The sequence below is a fragment of the Mustela lutreola genome, chromosome X (genome assembly GCF_030435805.1).
Source record: "Mustela lutreola isolate mMusLut2 chromosome X, mMusLut2.pri, whole genome shotgun sequence".
Classification (NCBI taxonomy): domain Eukaryota; kingdom Metazoa; phylum Chordata; class Mammalia; order Carnivora; family Mustelidae; genus Mustela; species Mustela lutreola.
Window position 1 is genome coordinate 128,636,583 of NC_081308.1, and position 23,683 is coordinate 128,660,265.

Consider the following 23,683-nt stretch of genomic DNA (forward strand, 5'->3'; position numbering starts at 1 on the left):
CAACCCAATGAGAGAGCTCTCACTAGGCGCCAACTCTGCTACCACCTAGACCTTGGACTTCACAGTTGTGTGAGAAAATAAATTTCTGTTGGTTAAGCCATCCAGCCTATGGTATTCCGTTATGGCTGCCCAAGCACACTAATACAAAGGGTAACTTTCTCAACTTGATAATATCTATGAAAAACCTATTGTACTTAAAGGTGAAGGAATGAATATTTTCTCTCTAAGATCAGGAACAATTAAACTTTTACTCAACAGAGTATTGGAAGTCATAGCCAGCTCAATAAAGCAAGAAAAGGAGGGACCAGGAATATAGGTTGGAAAGGTAGAAATAGAACTGTCCCTATTTGCAGATGGCGTGATTGTCTACACACAAAAAAATCCTAAGACATTTACAAAATGAGCAATCAGTAAGTTCAGCAATGTTGCAGGATATAAGAACAAGACACAAAAATTAATCCTAGTTTTATATATTAGCACCAAGCATGTGGAAACTATAATTAAAAATATAATATCATTTACAGACAGTCCTAAAAAAGAAAGAAATACTTAGCCATAAACTGAACAGTACAGTACTTTTACGCTGAAAACTAAGAAGATCTAAATAAATGGAGAGACATACCATGTTCAGAGACTAAAAGACTCAACATAATAATGAAGTCAGTTCTTTCCAAATTGATATGTGAGTTAAATGCATCATCAAATAAATCATCAAAATGTCAGCAGGACTTTTTTGGTAAATATAGACAATATTATCCTTAAATTTATATGGAAAAACAAAGGAAGTAAGATAGTTAAAAACAATTCTGAAAAAGAAGAATAAAGAGGAGGAATTGCGCTGCTTGTTATTAAGGCTTGTTGTATAATGGTGGTAACCGGGACAGTGTGGTTTGGGCAGAGGAATAGACATCTAGATTAGTGGAACAGAAATAGACCCACACAAATATGTCCAACATATTTTGACAAAGTTGCAAAAGCAATTCAACAGAGAAAGGATAGTCTTAAAAAAAAAATATGCTGGAGCAACTGGACATCCATGGGCAAAAACAAACAAACAAAAAAAGTAAGAAAAGAAATCTAGATATAGTCTACATAACTTGTACAAAAATGAACTCAAAATGGATCAGACTTAAATGTAAAATATATAACTATGTAATTCTGAAGAGTTCTGAAGAATTACATATAACTATGTAATTACATATAACTATGTAATTCTATGTAATTCTGAAGAGAAGATAGAAGAAAATCTTCAGGACCTAAGCCTTGGTATATATGGGCCTTCCTATGTATGGCCTTCCTATGCATAGCAGAACCACAATCCATTAAAAACAAAACAAAACAAAACAAAAACAAACAAACAAAAGAAACAGATCAATTGAATGGCATCAAAATGAAATACCCTGTTAAGAGGATGAAAAGATACATTACAGAGTGGGGAAAAAAAATTCCAAACTACATATTTAACAAAAGACTTTTATCTAGAATATAGAAAGAGCTTGAAAATATCAACCAACCACTCCCATTAGAAAAGAGTCAAAATATATGAAGAGAGATTTCATGGAAGAGAATCCACAGATGGCTAATAAGGACATAAACAAATGCTCAATATCACCAGGTATCAGGAAGTCCTATTTAAAACCACAATAAGGGGGCGCCTGGGTGGCTCAGTGGGTTAAAGCCTCTGCCTTTGGCTCAGGTCATGATCCCAGAGTCCTGGGATCGAGCCCCACATTGGGCTCTCTGCTCCGTGGAGAACCTGTTTCCTCCTTTCTCTCTCTCTGCCTGCCTCTCTGCCTACTCGTGATCTCTTTCTGTTAAATAAATAAATAAAATCTTTAAAACCACAATAAGATATCTTTGTATGCCTATCAGAATAGCTAAAACAAGAAACAGCGATAACACCAAGTGCTGGAGATGACACTGAGAAACTGGATCGCTCATACATTCTTGGTGAGAATGCAGAATGGAATTGCCATTCTGGAAATAGTTTGGCAATTCCTTATAAAACTAAAGAAGAAATGACTGCATGACTCATTTGGCCATAGATCCCAGTGAAATGAAAACTTATTCCACACACACAAAATCTACAGAGCAGCTTTATTTGTTTCTTTTTAAGAGTTTATTTTTAAGTAATCTCTATACCTGAAATGGACTCCCAACTTACAACACCGAGATCAAAAGTTGCATGTTCTACCGACTGTAATAGCCCCAAACTGGAAACAAGCCAGCTATCCTTCCGTGAGTGAATGGTTAAAGAAACCGTGGGGGTACTGCTCAGCAAGAAAAGCAAAAGTGAATTAGCGATATACACAGCAACTTGGAGGGTTCCCAAGGGCATTATTCTGAGTGAAAAAACTCAATCTATTTACACAAAATTCTCAAAATGAAAAAAATTCTGGAGAGGAAGAATAGATTAGTGGTCGGGAATGGTGGGATGGAGGACAGAGAGCGCGCGCATGCGCACGGGTGAGTGAAGGAGTAGCACAAGGAAGATCTTTGTAGGGGAAATAGCTCTGTGTTACCTGTGTGACACAATGACACCACACTGTATACAAGCCGTAGCAAAACCAACTTCCTGACTCTGTTACTGTGCTGTAGGAATGTCGTAATGGTGAGAACTGGGTAAAGGGTCATCAGGACCCCTCTGTAGGTCGTATCTCTGCACCTTCCTCTAAATCCATAGTTATTGCAAAATGCAAAATGAGAAAGAAAAAAAAAGTAGGCTCCAGGTGTGCCACTGTGGGAAGAGCGTGGGTTTTGAAGTTAGCCAAGCCTGGGTTTGAAGCCTGTTTGGATTTATAACAAGCCAGCTGTGAACTTGAGAAAAGGTGCTTCATTTCTCCAAGCCTTGCTTTCTTACTCTGTAAAATGGATCTGATAATAGGGTCCACCCCACTGGATTTTTGAGAGGGTCCGAGGGGCTGTGGAAGTGCTTGGCTGGGGGCCTGACCCCAAGGATAGGCTGATTGATTGTGACTTGCACTTGTTTTGTTTGTCTTGGGATGAAAGAGATTGGGCGTCCGGCCAGCTGGCGCCGTCTGGTGTCCTGTGCTGCCACCCAGGCTGTCGCCCAGTCCCTGTGCGGGGGCACATGCAGCGGCGCCTGCACTCCTGCGGCAGCAACAAGTGCAGAGCTCTGGAGCGAGAGGCTTGGCCCGTTTACAGACACGGGCACGACCTGGTGTGCAATGTCTGCATGTACTGGTTCCCTGGGGATTGGCACCCCAGGACCCTCTTGGGCCCATGAATCATGGCAGGGTTTCAAATTGCTTGTCTGGAGATGCACAGTGGGAAGAGACGTTATCAAGTTGTTTTCATGCAGGATGGTGGGGAGTAGAAAATGAACAGTGGGATGAACTGTGGGGATGTTGCTCCCCCTACACCCACTTTTGCTCAACACTGCCCCCCCCCCCGACCAAGACCTCTTAGTCCTGCCTTGGCCTTGAGTGTCTTCTCCACAGAGGCGCCAGCCTACCTGACTCTGTCTACCACTATGCCCCTCACAGGCTTCCTCTCCACTCTGGATGAGAGCCAGTGCTCCTGCCCTCACAATGTGGTCCTCCAGGCCTTTGCCAGAGCTGTTCCCTCGCCCTGGATTGCTTTTCCCACTCCCACCGTGTTTTGCTCCTGTCCTGTCCCTCATTCTGGCCTCACCCAGCTCTTCTCCCTTCCTGCAACATCTGCTGAGGTCTGTGCCCCATCCCCCAGCTTCCCCAGACAGCCAGGCTGTGCTTCTGGATGCTCACACTTCCCTGTGCTCCCCTCCCCAAGCCAGGAAGTTCCTGGGCCCTCAGTGTCTTGTCAGTAAATGTTTGCAGAGCCTGCGCCCGATGCCCATGGCCTGCAAGGAAGATTGGCCTGAGCCCTGCCAGCCCGCGACTCAGCTTTGCAGTGTCCCCACTGACGCTGTGGAAGATGGAGACTTTCCAGTCAATGGGAAGGGGAAGCAAAGGCCAGAGAGTGCGGACTCTGTCATTGGCTTGGCAGTTACCCAGCATGCCCCTGGGCTCACAGACGGCCATTGAGCGAGCTTCATAAAGGGGGCTTGTGTCCACAGGCCTGACACAGCTGGGCCGGGTACTTGCAAAGCCAGTTGATATGCTGGATGGCACAGGCCATTTCCTGTGAGTCGTCATGGCCCAAGACCTAGTCCTACCCCCACCCCCACCCCTGCAAGCGCCAGGCAGGCTCGCAGCTACTGTGGGGCTGCGGCAGGCTGAGAGGCAGCAGCTGGAGAAAGAGCACTAGATGGAGAGCCCGGAGGCAGCTGGGACTTGTTAGAAGCCATGTGTTGTTCGGACCTGTGAGCGCCATACAGCTGAGCTGTTGCACCCGGGGGCATTTCCGCGGCCTTCCTGCTGGTCCTCTGTGGTTGCTTTGTACAGCCACAGACTGGAGTTACCCCTGGGGGGGGGCAGTTAAACAGGCTGTGGTACATCCATCCATATTGTGGAATGCTACTCAGCAGTAAAGAGAGGCGAACCGCTGATACGCACAACTCAGAGGCCTCCCTGGGGAATGACGCAGGGGGAGAAGCTCCCCAGGCCGGGCTGGGGGTCCTAGGCTCTGGTTGTTTGTTCCCTCGGGATGGAAGGCTTAAGCCTGAGCCACCGGGAGCCCCAGCTCTGTGGTCTGTCCTCTGGGATGACCCGCTCAGCCTCAGACACTCTACATACAAGTGGAGAAGTCCAAGGTTGTCTGTGGGGTTTGCCACCAGGGTTCCCTGTTCTTTAGCTGGGTGAAAGAATACCAAATAATACCAGAAGGTATTATTTATCCTGAAAAGTATTCTCTTCCCTCCCACAGGGACTGTACGTGTAGGTGTGGGGCTGTAGTCAGGGAAATTAAAATATGCAAATGAAAAATGCAAATGAAAAAAAGCTAGGCATGGCTCGCCCTGGTGTTCCCAGGATTTTCTTGAATAGCAACAAATTAAAGAAATGCTATGTAATCAAAGTTTATATCAGGCCTTAAGAAAGAAAAATTCCATTATCTCTAAATACAGCGACATGTTTCAATGTGTGCCTTTGCGTCTTGAAATTGTGTATGCCTCGCCTCACTGAGCCAGTGCATACACAGCACTGGGTTTGGGGGAGTGTTGGGGGTAGGGAGCCTCCCCCTTTTCTACTCTTTTTTGAATGTAATTAACAGATTACAATTAGCAGAGAAATGTAATTTGCACTACAAACCCTTTTTGGCCCAGATTTGGTCCCAGTTTTTCTCCTGTGCAACTGGGTTTGCCAATTCCCACTTGCAATTCCAGTCGAAGGGAGGGGCCGCGGCAGGAGCTGGGCGAGGTGGTTCTCCATGAGCTTGCCCCCCTCTCCTTGGTCCTTGGGTGTCAGGACTGGGCCTCAGTGCCACCTCCCTGGAGCCACCCACTGGGGCTGCTTGGACTGCCCCAAGGACTTGCACATTGTCACGTTGGTTTGGACTTTGTAGGTGTTACACTGAACACGCCTTGCATTTCACGTTCCACAACAGAGCCAAGTTAACCAAGATTTCCACCTCCATTATCTTGATAAGAGACAGAGCCCTTACCAAGGAACTTGGGCCCTACAGGCCGAGGTGCAGCACAGCTCAGCAATGAGTTCACCCTGCTTCCCTCAAGGTGAGCATTTGCTTTGGGCATTTGGTGACGCCTGTTATAAATAAGGCTGATGTTTTGACTAGGGCTTGAAATGTCAGCAACAAAGAAGAGGACTTTCAATGCTGCACCGTCAGGAGTGGCTTTGGGCACAGGAGATGGAGAAGGACCCAAAACTTCAGAGGCAGCAAAAGAGCCGGTGGCAGTGTCCCTGTTTCAGAAGCGAGGGAAGGCTAGACAACAGCAACCATGCCCAACTATCTTTCTACTTGCCCTAAAGAGACGACACAGGCCAAATTTGGGAGATCTGTCTATTGATCAGAAAGCAAGTGGGTTCGGGATCTCTCTGCCAACAACATGTGAATCTACAGCAATCTCAAAATAAAGTTTATTTTAAAAACTCATCTCATGTGTTGACTCTTCCATAAGTCTTATCTGCAAATGCTTGGCCCACATTCACCCTTTTCTTAACCTTTACTTAGCCCCTCTGTGCCTCAGTGGCTGGATCTGCAAAATAGGGATATTAGTAGGATCCACTACAGAGAGAACGGCTGTGAAGCCCTGAAGGATAGGGCTTCTTCCTTGAGTGCTAAGAACCAGTGATAAAGCTGTGCTCATACAGGAGTGAGTTGAAGCAAAGATCTGTTCTGCTGCCCTTCTAGCCTTTGCTAGAGTACACTCATGATGGAACCATGCCCAAACCCCTTCCTCTATCTGGGCCACAGATTATTTCTCTGTAACAGGAACAGAAAGGCACTGGGGGAGTCAGTGACATGGAGGGGAAGCCACTTTGCACAGAGTGGTGCTGTTCAGCGCTCATGCAAGTTGTTCTGTTGCTCTACCATCTTGCCCAAAGACTGCCCCCTGGCATTGAACTATTTGGCTAAGTGTAGGCACTTGAGTTGTTCATCTGGCTCAAGAGACCCTTACGAAGATTACTTGTGTTTTTATTTCTGTCAGGGCAATACTTTTAAATGCTTTAAAAAGCCAACTCGATCACCAGGTTTATATAAAAAATGGTGCCCCTTGTCCTACCCCTCCTCACCCCCAATTCCTACTCTATAGAAGCAACCACTCCCAACTCTTAGAGCTCTTCAGCTTCTAGTGTGTACTTCAGTAGCTCTGCATAACAGGTTTGCACTGCAGTATCTTGATTTTACCATTGTAGAAAATCATTTGACTTCCTACTATGGAAAACAAGGATTTATTTCTCTTGGGTCCTCCCTACATACTCTACCCTTTCCTACCCCCGAATTCCCAGTATATGCATATTGCCATTTTTACTTAAATCAGAGTTCGAGGTTTCCATTATGGAACTGGCCAGTTCCCCAACCTGGCTGTTGGCATTCTGGAGTCCAAGCAGGGAAGAAGGCTGGGGGTCTTCTCATCACCAGTTCCGTGGCTTCCGACTAATCTCTATTCTCAGTAAGCTACTTCCCCTTGTGGGCTCAGTGGCCTGCCTCTCCAGCAAGTTGGCCTCCTGTCCTCTGTCAGAGTGGTTGTACCCCAGTTCAGGGAGGGGATTTGAGGGCTAGCCACTCTTAATACACATTATGAACCAGACATCTCATTCTTGGCTCTATGTCGTGCTCCTCGTTGAAGAAGACCCTGGTGCCTCCAATCCCTGAATCAGTTTACACTTCTACTCTCCATACTGCCGATTCACTAACCACTCATCCATTCACTTTCTAGATGCTTCTCTGGCTCATAGTTGCCTCCTTTCTCTCTTTTCTGCCCCTAAAGGTATAGGCCCCTCTTTATTTCTTTCCTGCCACTTGAGTGGGCTTTGGGGAAGGAAAGAGATAAATGTCGGTTTTGAGACTCTTGAGGCCAAGAGTTTGGATAGAAAAGGGAAAATTTAACCTTTTGGTCTCAACACCAGCTCCTGCCTCTACCAGCACACCCCACCATGCCCAACACCAGCAGCCCTCTTGGTTGAATGCAACACATTAAGGCCAGACTGGTCACTTGGACTTTTGGAACATTCTAGACCACAAACCTGGCTGATCACAGCAGAATCACCAGGCTAGGGACCAGCAGGGGCAGCCACTGAGACGATTTTGATCAGGGAAAAAACAATGGTTTCAATCAAGGGATAATGATCCTCTTTCAATTCTAAGAAATCACTTTGACCTCAGTGGCTCCAGAAGACAGAGGCCACAGGGGGATATGGGAAGAGGTATCTTATTATGATAACTCAGTTTTCTTCCCTACAGAAAAACGCCAGCCCTCTTGCCTGGTGACTATGCCTTTGGGGCCCAGAGCCACTGCTACCATAGCGATGAAAACACACAGACCCATCTGGCATTTTTGGCAGCAGAGATTGCTGGTAAACACCTGTTTCCCATTGGCTTCCACCACAGAGGGAATATGGCTTGGGAAATGGTGCTGGAGGGCCTAGGCAGCCTGGCCTGGGAAAGCCAATGAGATTTTTTAAGCAAAACCTGTACCATTCCCCTTTATTCCATTCTTGACTTTCCCACACTTCCCTAAGGTCTCTCCTGACCAGGGATGGCAAGAACCGTAAACACATGCCATCACCCTCTTCCTGCTGGCATGGCAGACATTGCTAATCAATCATGATGTTCATCCCTCTGAGCCTGGACCTAGTCACTTCCAGTCTGTCAGTGCTGGAACACAAGCAGAAACCCATGTGCCATTCTTGTCCTGGAGTCTGAAGGTCTTAGTCATTGAGAGGACTCTCCATTTGGCAGGCGAAGCCCCTCCCGAGTGTGTGGGGGCTGCAGATGTCTTCCACATGGTCAGTCTGCCCCAAACTCCTTCAAGGGTGAGCCACACCCAGGCCAGATCATTACTGAGGTCAAATGGTAGTAGAATCCTCTATCATCTCAGCCTCCTGGACATCATAAACCCCCAAATCTGGGTGGGGCAGAATGACAGAATACACTCTCTGAGGCCTGCTCTATACCCTCAAGAAGTGAAGAAGTAAGTTAGGGGTACATGCCATGTCTAGATAAAAAAGACTCATCCGTTGTCTGGTCATGCTTGTCAATTTCTGGGGGCCATTCTCAGTCAAGAGTATAGCCAAGACTTCTCCATGTCACTGTGTGGCTTTAAGATAGTCATCAACAATTCCCCAGACTGGTGTGGTGGCTTTCTTTCTTTCTTTTTAAAGATTTATTTATTCATTTTATAGAAGGAGTGCATGTGCTCAAGCTGGGGGAGAGGCAGAGGAAGAGGGAAAGAGAGAGAAGCAGACTCCCCATTGAGTGTGGAGCCTGATGCGGGGCTCGGCCCTATGACTCCTGAGATCATGTCCTGAACCAAAACCAAGAGTCGGATGCCTAACTGACTGAGCTACCCAGGCACCCCAGTGGGTTCCTTCTGAAACAGAAGTCCAACCCCTGAGTCCCAGGTGGTATTCCTGCCTGGGTGGATGTTCATTGTTTTTTCCTCTGAGAGATATGCAAGCACCTACCTGACTAGGATGAGAGGGCCCCTACCTGGAGGACCAGGGCTAGAAATAATATGAGAAGAGTCGCATCTTGCTTCTACACTTTGTCTCATCCTCTCTGCTTCCCAGGGCACCCTGAATGCCAGGGCAAGGAGAAATCCTGTGGCACTAGGCACATGCCTGCCTCCCTACAGACAGTGGGTTCTGGCAGGCAGGGGCCCCAGGGCCCAGGAGGCCTGGCTCATGTCACAGCTGCAGGCACCAAGTCAGAGGCACAAAACTGCCAGGCCATGAGTTGACCCCACACCTGGGGGCATTAGCAAGCTGGCCAGCCTGGCCACCCAAACTTCCCCCTGTCTCAGGAGCCAGGGACACAGCCTGACAGAGCTCAGGGCTGGCAAATGGGCACCCAAAGACCAGACACAGGCCAAGAACTAACACAGAACCCTGAGGTTTCATTGGTGGTATGGCTTCCCAGCCTGGTCCCCAGCTCCCCACAGGCACCCATCCCTGATCCAAGGGCCCAGCTGTGAGAAGACCCTCAGTGGGTCTGTGGCTCCTGCCCCCCTAGTGTAAGCCATGCCCAACGCAGTGCTGGACACAGGAGAAGCCCCATGTTCCTCGAGGCTCCATATCTGAAACAGGCCTTGCCCCAGGGTTTAGCCAAGACTGGCAAGGAGCCGGGGTTCCATGCCCTCAGCAATCCTGTCAGTTTAGCCTTCTTTTGACAGAGTGGAGTCAGGCCCAAAGAGGAAAGAAACTTAGCTGGGGAGGCAGGACTCAGCATTGGGGAAGTAAGGTGGGGCCCGGGCTCCAATTTCTTTTCCATTTCCTGTATATTCTGCGCTGCTTTCAGGATTTTAATTGATTACATCAACCATGCTCATTTCCCTGGACAAATTGGTCTTTACACAGAAGAGGCAATTACCTGGGCTTGTTCCATCCAATCAGCAGAGCAGGCAGGAGCCTCATTGGGGCCCCACAAAATTATATTATCTGAAAAGACTCTGAGATTCAAAATGAGGGCAATTATTTCAGCGTTCTAACCTTTTTTTGTTTACCTGGAAATATCTAGTGCCAGTGTGGGTCCTACAGGGCAGGAGGAACAGTGACCTAGGTCTATCTAAAGGCCCTGAGCTCAAGAAGCTTTGCCTCATGGCTGCAGGCAATGTGAGCATCCTGCAGATCTGGGAAGGAAATTGGGCAGAGTGAAGAGCTGTGTTCACTTCGCTGCTCTGATCCCTATAGGCTGGTGAGGACTTGGACCAGCTGCTGACCCTCTCTGAGGCTCACCTGCCATTGTAGGACACCTTGCTAAGATTCTCTGCCTTGAGATCTCGGGTGTCGATATGTTTTGTCAACACCCAATGCTCTGCCCTGGGAAGGGTAGCCCAGGCACCCAGGAGCATCTGTGGGAGCAGGGAGCCCCATGTCTGAAGGAGGAACCCTCAGAACCACATGGAAGCCTTCCCTGAAGCTGAGGCAGACATGGATCATCTGTTTTGAATCCTGATTGATTTTTAAAGATTTATTTATGTATTTGAGAAAGAGAGTGGAGGGAGGGGCCGAGGGAGAGAATCTTCTAGCAGACTCCTTGCTGAGCACAGAGCCGGACACAGGACCTTGATCTCATGACCCTGAAATCATGACCTGAGTCAGAATCAAAGGTCAGACACTCAACTGACTGAGCCACCAAGGTGCCCCAAGATCCTGACTGTTCTAGAAAGACTTGTGGGGCTCCATCAGTGCTTCGGTTATAAGCAGATACGGCCCTTGGGGAATGAGGCAGGGGCTAGCAAGGATGCAGGGCAAATGCTAGACTGGGAGGAGGAGGCTGGCTTCCAGGCCATGTTCTCCCAATGCTTCACACCATAACTGTGGCTAAGTGCATACCTTCTCTGGGACCCAATGAGCCCATTGTACTGTTAGGGGCCTGGCCTGGGTCATCTCCAAGACCAGTTCTAGCTCTGACATTCTCTAAAATGATGACCTTGTGGGTTGCAAATTGTCCCAACTCTGTAGGCCATGGCCCCAGTCTGATGCAGACTGGTTAATAGGCAGTTCACCGTGTGCCTCACATCCCTTCTCTGATCGCCAGCTGTGCATCTCTGGGGAAAATGCTGTGCCTGGGCCCAGGCGGGATTGATTGCTTTGTTCTGACCAAATTGAGTCCAAAGCAGATGCTGAGTTTGGGGTTGGGGATTTTCAAATTCTCCAAAGAAACAAGGCCACCTTATGTATGAATCATTGCCCAATTTTCTTTTTGAAAATGAAAGCTTTCTTATTTAAAAAAAAAAAAAAAAAAGAAAGAAAGAAATGGATACTATTTAATGTGGACTTTCATGCAGATGTACATGTAAAATTTGGAAATGATTTTGTGGAGTTCGTTTTCAATGGTGCTTGTGGCCAAACCAATGTGTTATAAGTGGGGGTCCTTTGAATCACACTTCATGTAAAAGTTAGAAATCTTGGAGGAGCAAGGTCTCTAAACAGAGTGCTGACTGGGGCTTCACATGGAGCTTTAGGTCCTCATGCTCTCTCTCAAAGGGGACTTTTCATGAGAACCAGCTCCAGCTGTCCATGTCCTCAGCTCACAATACAACTGCTCTGGGGCAGCAATGACTTGGAACACAAGCACGTATGCCCATCTGAAGACCTTTGATCGGCCTCTTGGTGCTATGGTCATGGCTTGCCCATTTCTGGTCAACTCTTCACCATTGCTTGCCCAGACGATGACCCCATCTTCCTACCTATTTCCTGCTTCCCCACTTGCTCCTTCAAATGTGCTTTCCTTCCTGCAACTCCACTGGATGTCTGAATTCTTGAATCTGACCCTGGCATGCCTCTGCTTATAACCCTTCCATGGCTCCCCCGTTGCCCTCAGGATCACGTCAAAGCTTCTAATGGTGGCCAGCAATGTTTGCCCTGCTTCTCTAGCCTCCTGTCCCAGTGCTCCCACCCCTAGCCCATACACAGCCACCAGCGACCTCTCAGGGCTCTGTTGGCACTGCAGGCCCATCATGCCTGTAGGCCTTTGCTAACGCTGGTTCCTCTGCTGGCAATGATTCATGTCAGAAGATGCGGCTCTTCCTTCACAGCCCAGCTCCACCTGGACAAGCTTTGGAGTCCCCACAGGTCAATTAGTGTCATCCCCCCAGCTCTAGGAACATCCAAACCCAGAGCTAACATAATACAGCCGGCTGAACTGTTGGTGGCCATGCTTGTGTCTATCTCCCCCATTAGATTGTGATGAACACTGCACATCGGGTCTGGTTCACCTGTGAGCTGCCAGTCACGGCCATGTGACTGGCCCAGAGTCTCAGCTCAGTGGTTGATAGTACTTGGGAGAACCCAACCACAACTGTCTTTAACTCTGTGCCTGACACCAAGGAAACAATGAAGGTCAGCCACTGTCACTGTGAAATCTTAGGAAACACAGAACGAGTGATGCTTTTCTACTTTATAGATGAGAAAACAAGGCCAAAGAGGTAAAGTTGCATGTCCAAGGTCACTGTCTTCATCTGCTCAAGCCACTATAACACAAGAGGATAGACCAGGCAGCTTGCACAACAGACTTTATGTCCCACAGTTCTAGAATTTGGACATCTGAAATCAGGGTGTGACTCTTGTGAGAGGTCACTTCCGGCTTGTGGATGGCCATCTTCCCACTGTGTTCTCATGTGGCGAAGAGCAGAGCTCCCACAAGCACTTGGGCCTCTTCTTCTGGGGGCACTAATCCCATCCATGTGGGCTCCACCCTCATGAACGAAGCCCCTCTCAGGAACCTTCCCAAATACCATCACCTTGAAGGGTAGGTTTCAACATTTGAATTCAGAACTACACAAACATTCAGTGCACAGCAGTCCCACAACAAGTAAGAGGTCTCACTTCGCGCCCACACTGGGAGCCTTCCGCTTCCCGCCTCCCACACCAGTGTTCCCTGTGGGCCCAGAAGCATTGCACACTGTGGCACATGGTTTAGGATTCCACTCACGTGCAGCCCAGAAATGGGGGCGGACAGTTAAAGGCCCCATGGGGTGAGCCCCTGACCAGTGGGAACTAGAGATCTGTAGACACACTTTTTCCCTTTCTGCTCTGAGACACATGACCCTGAGATGCAGTCACACTGGGTTGTGTGGCCGTCACATGCAGCAGCAAGCACCCATGTCTGGTCACTGGTCCTGGGGAAACCTAGAGGAAGGCACTCTGGCGTCTGGCACAGAGCCCCCCACAGAGCAGCTGCTCCCTAAGCACCAGGAGGAGGTCCAAGATGCCAGGAAGGTGATCTTGCAGAAAGCCCTCTCTGGGGTCCCCACGCACGCATGGTCAGCAGTCAGCCTGAGAACCAGTGTTCATCGCCAGGTCTGGGACTGGCCTCGGCTCCCCCCCTGTGTGGGATCCCGCTCACTTTGCCACAGCAGAGAGCGCCCTGACCTCAGGCCTCTTAGGTTCAGACCAGAAAGATGGCGGCAGGTTCTCAGAGTTAGGCAGTGTGCAAAGCACAGCAAGTGGGTAAATGGAGAGCTCACCCAGAGCTGCTGCTTTCTCCCAAGGGCTCAGCCCTGTCCTGGTGGCCTGCTTTGGGCAGCTTTCCAGGGCCTGCGGGGGTGTGTTTTGGTTTGGTCTGCTTTCATCAGAGTCTAGGGTTGTCGTCTGTGGGGCAGTTGGTACCAAAGGAGCTACTAGAGCTGGAACCCCACTCCCTAACCTCTGGACGGATTGGCTCCGTTCTCTCCGAGCCCCGGCCCAAGGCAGGAGGGGGAATCATCCCCATGTGGAAGGCATGACTGAATCGCACCCACAAAGGCTCTTTTGCCATGGAGGGTAGCGTTCACACACTTCAGGGACCAGCATGTGTCCTCACAGGGCAGAGAGCTAGAGCAAACTCTCTGTGCCTTTTCTTATAAGGACACTAATCCCATGATGGCGGGGGGTGGGGGCACCTTCATGACCTCATCTAACCCAAATGACCTCTCAAAGGCTTCATGTGCAAACACCATCACATTGGAGGGGTAGGACTTCAACACAGGAACTGGCCTAGGGGAAGAGACATTCAGTTCACAGCAGCCCCCAAGCAAGCCCCCTGTAGCACCAAAGAAGGCCAGCAGGACAGGAGCAGAAACTGAGCCCATTGCAACAGGGGGCTAAACAGAGGCCAGCAGCAGCTCATAAGCAGGTCGCACACTGGGATCTGGACATCGGTCAGCAGGGCCGGGGCTTCAGTACCTGGGCCAAGATGCTGGGCATGAGCTGGACTGGGCTTTAGGCAGACTCCAGGCCCCGTGGACACTCACAGGTTCCTGGGGGCTGAGCCTGCGGTTCGGGGCCAAGCTGCCCCACTATTGGGGAAAGGAAGGAAACCGGCTGGGAGCCAGGCAGGGCCTGACCCCAAGCCTCATCCTCATTCCGAGAGAGCTGCAGCTGTGTCTAATTGGGGCGTGATTCGATTTGAGAAAGGTCACTCTATCCCTCAGTCAAGGCCATTTTGCCATCACTGATTGAATACCTGCTGCATCCTAGGCTCACGCTGGCTGGAGGGCCAGGCTTGGTCTCTGTCCTTCGAGCTTGCAGAACAAATACACAGTGTACACACGCACACACACACACACACACACTAACCATGCTGGGGTAATTTGTTAGAGGGTCAAAGTGAACTAAAACAGATTCTAAAGCAGTCAGGAAAGGCTTCCTGGATAAGGCAGCTCTCAGGCAAACAGGAAAGATTTGACTTGGCAGAGGAGAAGACATCCCATGTGAGAGGACAACCAGGAACACAGGCTCCGAGGCAGGGCAAGCACAGCACTGTCTAGAAGACTTTGAACTGCTAGTCTGGCCCGTGTGGAAGATTGGGCTATGGGTGAATCCAGGAAAATCGGAGCAATTAGCTGTGGCAGGCAGGGAATGCCCCGCCCCCTACCAGAGGGCTTTCGGCTCCTCTGCAAGGATTCAGGACTGTGTCCTTGACCCAGCGCCTCCCCGGAGGTGCCCTGAGTGGCTGTGGGTGGAGTCAGTGGGCAACAGGTACGCCTGCGCAGCCTTGCCAGCTGGTGCCCCATTTGATTGGTCAGGGATTCTTCTGGGTCTGAGTAGCTGCCAGCTATGGTCGGTCACTGTCTAGATGACCCACAAGTCTAAAAGATTGAGAAGGACCTGTTTACACAATGAAGAATTGTCGAGACTCTGAAAGCAAAGAAATAAGCTACAAATAGGTCTTTCTGAGCCTGCTGGTAGTTGGGAGGGCGTGTCTGGAAACCCCACAGGAGGGTGTCCTACTGATCTAGGGTAAGGAGTATGAATGAGGGTTCAGAGCAGCTGGCTTGGGAAGGCAGGGAAAGACAAGACCACGGAGTCTTGATTCCTTGTCTGCTTGACGGGACAGTGAGTCCTGCAGGAGGCAAGTCCCTATAGGCCTAATTCAATGCCATGTATATCTGAAGAGTTGCGTAAGTTCTTGTGCTGTGCGGACTATTCTAACGGCCTCCTGTTCTTGCGTGTGATTCTCTTGGGGCAGCGCTCAGAATGCCTTGTCTCTTCTGCAGCTATGTCATGTGCATTCTCTCTTGCTTTTAGAGCTTATGTGTCCATCAATAAATTCATGTCCTTTTACCAGCCTTGGGCCACTTGTCATGTAATGACGGATAGTCACTAAGGCATGCCTCTCGGATAGACGACCTCTTCTTGTCTAAACTGGGCCACACCGCATCTTGTCAGCTGACAGTCCAGTCTCATGCTCTGGCCTCTGTAGAGTGGGTGGGGGTGGTGGTTGGCCTATTCTAGAAGCTGTGAACATGGAAAGTGGAACTAGGGCTTTCCCAGCAAGCTGGCCAGGGTCTGGGGCCACTGGGCCATTCCAAAGCTCTGTAGTGGGTTGAATGCTCAAGTACTAATCACCGGAACTTATAAATATCACGTCAGCAAAACATGTGATTTAGTTAAGGAATTTGAGATGAAGAGATTATCCTGAATGGCCTGGGCCCTAAATGGAATCACACATGTCTTTATAAAATGGACACACAGACGAACACAGCTACGTGAAGACAGAGGCAGAGACCAGAGTGATGTGGCCACAAAACAAGGACACCTGGGGCCACCTGAAGCTGGAAGAGGTGAGGAAGGGGTCTCCCCAGAAGCCTCCGGAGGGAGTGCGCTCCAGCCCACACCTCGATTTCTCATTTCCGGCCTCCAGAACTGTGAGAGAACACACTTCTGGTGTTCTAAGCTCCCAAGTTTGTACTGCTGTGTTACAAGAGCCACGAGAAAGGATTAAAATGTGGGAAGTTCATGCCAACGGAGTACAGACCTGTCCCTGGTCCAGGAACAAGATCCCCTGGGGCAAGACCCCACCTTAACCCACCCCTGACCAAAAGGCTGTTAGCTCAGACAGCTGGGAGATTTCTTCTTTTCCTATAGAAAAAAACATAATGGCGACCAGTGAAATAATACACAGGCTTGGGCGAGGCACTTGGGGCAGGCAGGTTGGCTCAGGACTCTCAACATTGTGCTAAATATGGGCAAACACCAAGGTCAAAAGGGCAACCCATGTATCCAACCCTAGCTCCAGGGGCCCCAAGGGGTCTCGACAACGTGCACAAAATCGTAGGGATAAATACGAGATTCTGAATCTCCAGGCTGTCAACCATGTGCCCCAGCACGTGGCAATGGAAGTGGGCCTTGGCCGCAGGGACATGTGGCAGCCGGCTAAGCCAGGGTACACATTAAAGAGGTGGATACTCCTTGGTCTCTTGGCTCAGCTCACTCTGGGTCCCCTGCTGTAGGAGGTCTGGAGCCAAACACCAGGGTTGTAGGGGGCCGACCCCAGATGGGAAGGAGACACAATCCCCCACAGCAGCTGAAGTGCCTATGGGTGTCCTGAGTCATGTTCTAGGCTCTCCAGAGGGCTGGCCTGGGGGTCTTGGGGCCCAGGGTTGTACCTTGAGGCCTCAGAGGCTAGAACAGCTGTGGAATCCCCAGAAGCAGATCAGCACTCCCCCCAAGGAAGCACTTGAAGGCAGCCAAGTTACCAAATGTGAAAAGTTCTGCCATCTTGTAAGTCGTTTCTGAGGCCAGCTGGAACATGGGGTTTAAGCACAATTTGTTGCTTTAAAGGGTAGAAAGTGATACCTTGGGAGACCAAACTCTCATCCCTGGAGCAATGAGTGGGTCTCCCCGACAGCGTCTCTGGCCTCTGTGGAGGCCTCCCCGAGGAGGCTGGTGTCAGGCGACCGAGTGTCCCTTGAACATTCAGGGGCCTGTACTGAAGATTTCAAAGTAGGTTGCTCAGAGTTCGCACATGAGGACAACGTGACGGTCACCTTCGTTTTCCAGGGTGTAGGCTTTGTTCTTCTAGAGATTTCTATGTGAAAATCCCAAAAGGCGGGATGCCAATCTTTAATGGGACAGTTAGTATCTTGCTTAGGAAATGGCATTTATTTTTAAATGAGCAGTAATACCCTTTCTATCTATTCTTGGGGATAAATATAGAAAGGCCCAGCACTGGTGTGTTGGTGGCTGCGGGGGCTGTGCTGAGGACCTGGCGTCCAGACTGAGGTGTAGGTGAAGCAGCATGTTAAGAGGGTCCAGCTCTGGATTCCTCCCCCAACCCCCGCCCACAGCTATCCCTGTCTGCTGGAAGCCCCCTGCACCGGAGCTAGGTGGGCTGCTGCAGGGCAAGGGCACAGAGGGCTGGCTATCCTGGTATTTGGGCCAGATAGTACTAGAAAGACTACAGCCTCCATAATGGGAGGCTGGCCTCGGCAGAGGCCTGGGAGCCTGACACCTTTCTCGAAGCCACAAATAGGAGCCACCTTCTGTATATCCTGTGTTCAAGCTGGGGTTGTGGAAGCGCCTGCTTGTGTGAGAGAGAGGTTGCCTATGAGGAAGACAGGTCGCCCGGGGGTGCGGGGAGGCTGGGCGAGCCTGGGTGAGGCAGAAAGAAGTCTGGAGGCTGAGGGAGGGAGTGAGCCCTGCTACGGGAAGCTGGAGGCTGGAACCAGAGGCCAGCGGAGCTCTGAGGCCCAGGAAGACAAAGGCTCTAAAGAGACTAACGGTGGGGAAGCCACAGGCAGAGGGAGGCTCTCTGGTGAGAGAAAAGTTTCAGAGAAGGAGAAGGTAGAAAGCAAAATCTCTTGAGAGGGACAATGGGCAGGTGACATGCCCACCTCTAGGAGTCAGGAGACCGGAGACAGCCTCAGCCAGCCACCAGCCCCTCACCAAGCCAAGGCCCTTCCTCTCTCAGGCGGGCCTCAGTTTCCCCGTCATCAAGCAACCTGATCCAGATTATTGTTCTACACCCTTCCAGCATGGCCCATTTGTGATCTTTCCTCCTTTTCCCAGAAAAGGGTCCTCACCTCAGCTGACCTGTGCTAGTTTCCTAGGGCTACCATAACAAAGAACTGTAAGCTTGGCTTAAAATGACAGAAATGCATTCTTGCACAGTTCTGGAGGCCAGAAGTTCAAAACCAGTATCACTGGGCCGAAGTCCAGATGTCGGTAAAGTCACGCTCTCTCCAGAGACCCTCGGGGAGTTCTGCACCTTGCCTCCTCCGGCTTCCACTGCCAGCTTCACCTGGCTGCCGCCTCGGAGTGTGTGTCAGATCACCCTCTGCTTGTCTCTTCGAAGGACATTTGTGGCTATATTTACGGCACACCTGACTAATCCAGGGCAATCTCTCATCTCAGGATTTGTAATCCTATCGACGAAGTCCTTTTCCTGCCATCTGAAGGTCAAGGGATTGTGATTTGGATCTTTTGGAGGAGAATTTTCAGCCCACCATACCACCATTTGGGCCTTTCTTGGTTATTTCTATAGCTTTCCCATGTTGACTCAAATGTTTTCGTAGGTTTTACTTGTTTTCAGCTGTCGAAGTCAGTGGATAAACACCCAGAACTCCCTATCTCCAGCCAACACTTAGCCATGTCCTGGTATATTAAGACAAAAGTCTCCTGTGGTCCACTTCAGACCTCGCCCTTCAGCTGGAACCCAGCTGCACCTGTCACAGAATCCAAGTCCAAACACTCTGAGGGCCTCCAAACAATCTTTATGGCATTTGGCAAGGCTGTGTGTGTGTATGTGTGTGTGTGTATGTGTGTGTGTGTGTCTGTGGCAGGTGTGGGGATAATGAGTGGCCATCTAGGGAATGCATGCGCAGGAATATGGAGTTTAAAGTGTGAATGGGAATTCACCCTCCAGCCTCTACCCACCCTGTAATGATGTGACTTAAGGGCCACCGAAGATACTGTCACACTCTCGCTTCAGAAAGGAAGCACCCAGACCTCCTGGGATTTGCTTCTTTCATCCTAAAGTTTGCCCTGACCAAGACGGAGAGCAGCTGGGGATGATGCGGAGTAGCCAAAATCGAGATGTGTGTGATGGTTAATTATATGTGTCAACTTGGCTAGGCCAGCGTGTCCCGTTGTTTGCTCAAACACCACACTAGAGATTACTGATGGAGGTATTTTTAAGATGTGAATTTAAATCAACTGAATTTGAGGAAAGCAGATTATACTCTAGAGTGTGGGTGGGTCTTATCTAATCAGTTGAAGGCCTCAAGTGCAAAGGCTGAGGTTCCTTAAAGAGAAAGAAATTCAGTCTCTAGACTGCAGCAGAGAAATCCTGCTTGAGTCTCCAGCCTTCAGTCGTGAGGCAGCAACACCAACTCTTACCTCAGTGTCCAGCCTGCCAGGCTGCCCCCACAGATTTCAGACTTGCAAGCCCTCACAATCATGTGAGACCATTTCTTAAAACAGATAGATTAGATAGATGGCTGGGGGGGGGGGGGAGAGAAAGAAGAGAGATAGATAATTCTGTTCCTCATGAGAACCTTGCCTAACACAATGCCCATGTGGTCCTGAGGGGCTTCTGAATTCTGAGCGGGGAGGGAGTGGGTCCTGGGCACACCTCCACAGCCCACCCTGTAGGGAAAGGAAGTGTCCTCGGCGCCTTTCTCCCTCTCAGCACTGTGAGCAGTCCACCTTCTCCCTGACTCAGCCTCACCTTGCGAATCCATCGGTCCTTCTCTCCAAGACTCCCTCCCCAGGGCAGGCTCACACCCATGTTGGGACATGTCCTCTACTACCAGCTCCCAAGTTCTCCCTGGTGGGCCCTGACCTAGGGAACTCAGCCTCTGGGCTCATTTCCAAGAGCTCGAGTTCAAGTTCTGGCCACGTGCAGATCACTTCCCACAGAGGAGGACAGGAGGACCCCCCAATCCCTGTTAGCCATTAACTCATCTGGTTCTCACAGTAACCCTAGCAGGTGGGGGCCACACTACCCACATTTTCAGACGAATATGGGGGCTCAGAGGTTCCGTGGTTTGCCCAAAGTCACGCAGCTGATGTGAAGGGAGCTGAGAGCCAAGCAACTTTCTACTCCTCTCGCCACCCACGGTTGCGCTTCTCTGCACACGCAGCTTAGAAACGAGGCAACATCAGAGACAGACACGAGCTGCCTTCAAAGTCACATGGGGCTGAGGCCCCACGAGGGGTGAAACTGATCAGCTGCGGTCACCTGCGCGCGGCTGGAGGATGCGGCTGCCGGGAGTTTGAGGCTCTCGAAACAGAAATCTCTTCAGAAGTGGATTCTGCCAGCGGGAGTGACAAATTACCACTGCTCGTCTGACCAAGTTGGGGAGGAGTCTAAATAGAATGGAGCATCTGAGGAAGAGAGAGACTTTTTTCCCATGACAGTGTTGTCATTGAGCTTGAATTTCAATGGAGGTGGTGAGGGGGAAGAAAAGCCCAAATTCAGCTCCAGCCAGAACAGCAGCCATGCTGGAAGGAAAATCAAGAGAGGACTCCCCACCAGGGCTGCGGGGGGTGGGGGGAGGCAGAGAAGCCCGGCCAGTGACGGGGAGAGGCGCGCGCGAAGTTGGGCCCGGGAGCCGTGTGGGGCGGTGCCGAGAGAGGAGCGGGCATCTGATCTCCATCCTCGCCAGGCTGGTGAGCGGAGCTGAAGACACTGTTGATTGTACTTCCAAAGGCATTTCGGCTCTGAATCAGAATCAACAGGCAGAGCAAATGAGAGACATTGGATGAAGGGAAGACTGACCTTGGCTGGGGGAGAAAGCCCTTCAGGAGAAATGCAGCTGTGCGGACGACGGGGACACGCGGACAGATAGGATGACAGGCTCAGGGCCTGTTGGTGGGTCCCATCAGCTCTCCATTTGTCTGTTGAGCCACCCATCCTGCCATCTGGCTTCCATTCCATGCCTGCCTCCAAGCCTGCCTGAACCCTAGTCATGGGCCAGGCCCAGGACTGGGCTCTTTGGTGGAAAGCATGGACAGGAATCTGAAAGCCAATTGGATAGGTCTAACCCGCCTCTAACGAGAAGCAGTTCTCCCCACCCCCATCCCACCCCTACCCCACCCCTGGCCCCAGAGAACTGGCAGATGGAAAATGGTGCCCAAACCTATCAGGCCCTCATCCTCAGAACCTGCTACTTTATCTAACTCAAAAAATGAATGCGATTATTTAGGATCTTGAGATGGGGGATCATCTCCCCCATATGGCCCCAGATGGGCCATAAATATAATCACAAGTGTGTTTATAAGAGGTGGATTTAACATACCAGAAGACAAGGTGACGTGTCCACAGAGACAGAGATGACAGTGATGGGGTCCCCAGCCACGGAGAGCCCGGAGCCACCAGAAGCTGGAAGGGGCAAGGAACAGGTTTCTCCACCAGCGTTTGGAGGGACTGTGCCCCTTTTGACACCTTGATCTAGCCCCTCAGAATTCTGACCTCCAGACTGTGAGAGAAGAAATTTTGGTTGTCTCAAACCACCAGGTTCATGGTCATTTGTTAGAGGAAACTGATACCTCCTGGCAGCTCAGCTGTACAGGTTCACGAAGAGCCTGTGTGAATGGTCACATCACTGAGCTTTAATGGAACATCCCAGGCCAAGGGATTACACGGTAAAAGTCCGGTTGAGAATTGTAAACTCTCCAGGCTCCGCAGACCTGGTTCCATGGAAATCCTCACCATTCTCTGAAGAGAATCAGAAACACGGTTGATTTGATTCCTAAGTCGACTTTCTTCTGTCTAATTACACCTTTGCCACCAAGCTTCATAATGTCTCAGGGTTGGGACAGGAGCAGTTCAGGATCTGGGTCACATAGAGTATCTCTGGGGAAGTTCCTCCCAGTACATAGCGAGACTTTGTCCTCTCCGGGGTTTCAGGCCAGCTAAGCAGGTTTTGGTCAGCGGGAAGCATCTGCCAGGGCCCGTCTCACTCAAGACAAGCCTTAATGACCACTCACCGAGGACGTCTACTTCCCATCATGGGGCAGCATTCGCCAAACCTACACGATCCCCATCATCACACAGCCATTCTATGATGCAGGAAAATATCTCCTGTCTTGCCTGATCACAGAAAAAACTACGTCAGAGAGCTGGTGTGTGTGTGTGTGTGTGTGTGTGTGTGTGTGCGCGCGCGCACGCGCACACAAAAACGTGTGTGGCTGTGCTCAACAAATTGCTGGGGTTATGAGATGTTACCAAGAGCCTCATTGTGCAGAAGCCAGATGAATCTTCTTCCCCAGTCTCCTAAGCAGCTTCCTGCTCAGGCTAAGCAGCAGTTTGTTATGAATCTTATCCGATAGCAATATTTCTATTTAGCAGCACATATATAAGCTTGGCTTAGTTCAAAAAGATGTAACATGAGATATGTCTGCTCAGCCACTGTCTAGGGCCCTATAATTGGAGCTTTATAATCAGCATGATGTCACCAGCTTGGTTCTGCTCAAAGGGCACAGGATGGGGTGTGAAAGGTGGATTGCTAAGGGCCCATCCACGGAAACATTTTCTAAATACTAGAGAGAAGGCAGCCAAAGAGCTCCCCCCTCCCCATCGCCCACGGACCTCACTACTGTGCCAGCCATTCCCCTTTTGGCTAATACTAAGGTCTGGGGCATCCACACACCCACCCCTCTGGCATGGGATGCCAGGTGTCAAGGAGCCCCGAGGTCAGATGGCCTGGTAAGAACGGTTTGTCCGAGGTCAGATGGCCTGGTAAGAACGGTTTGTCCGAGGTCAGATGGCCTGGTAAGAACGGTTTGTCCCCTTATTTTTGCCTTCTACCCACACCCCAAGCCAGGCTTTCTGCACATGAGTGAGAGCTGGAACTGCCTAGGGGGTGCCAGCTCCCAACTGGACCCCATCCACAATGGAACCAGGGTAGGAGGGAATCAAAGAAAGTTCTAAGTCACCTCTGTGCCAGGCTCTCAACTAGAGGCTGGTGACTCATCAGAATCAGGCAGCAAATCCCCACCCAAGGGGCTTCTCAGTCACAGGGGAGCCAGAGGCATAAGCATTTAGAAGCTCTAGAACTTTTGGCAAAGTCACTTCACCTCTCTGGGCTTCAGTGCCCTCACCTGTAGACTGGGGCTAACGGGGGTAACAAATTTGAGTTTCCAAGGAGATAAGACATGGGCAAGTGCTTCCAAGACCATAAAGAGATGGCAAGTGTTACAGCAAGCCCATGTCCCACCATGCCTGCCATGCCCAAGGAGCAAGAGGAAGCCAGGAAACTTGTCGCATCTGGTGACATATCTGGTTCTTAGAATTCCCTGTAGGGCTTTGGCCAAGCCAAAAGCCCTACAGAACATCATCCAGATGTTCTCATGGCCTGTTTGTCTCTGTCTTCCTGAACTAGGAGTTTCTGCCACCCTGTCCACAAAGGTGA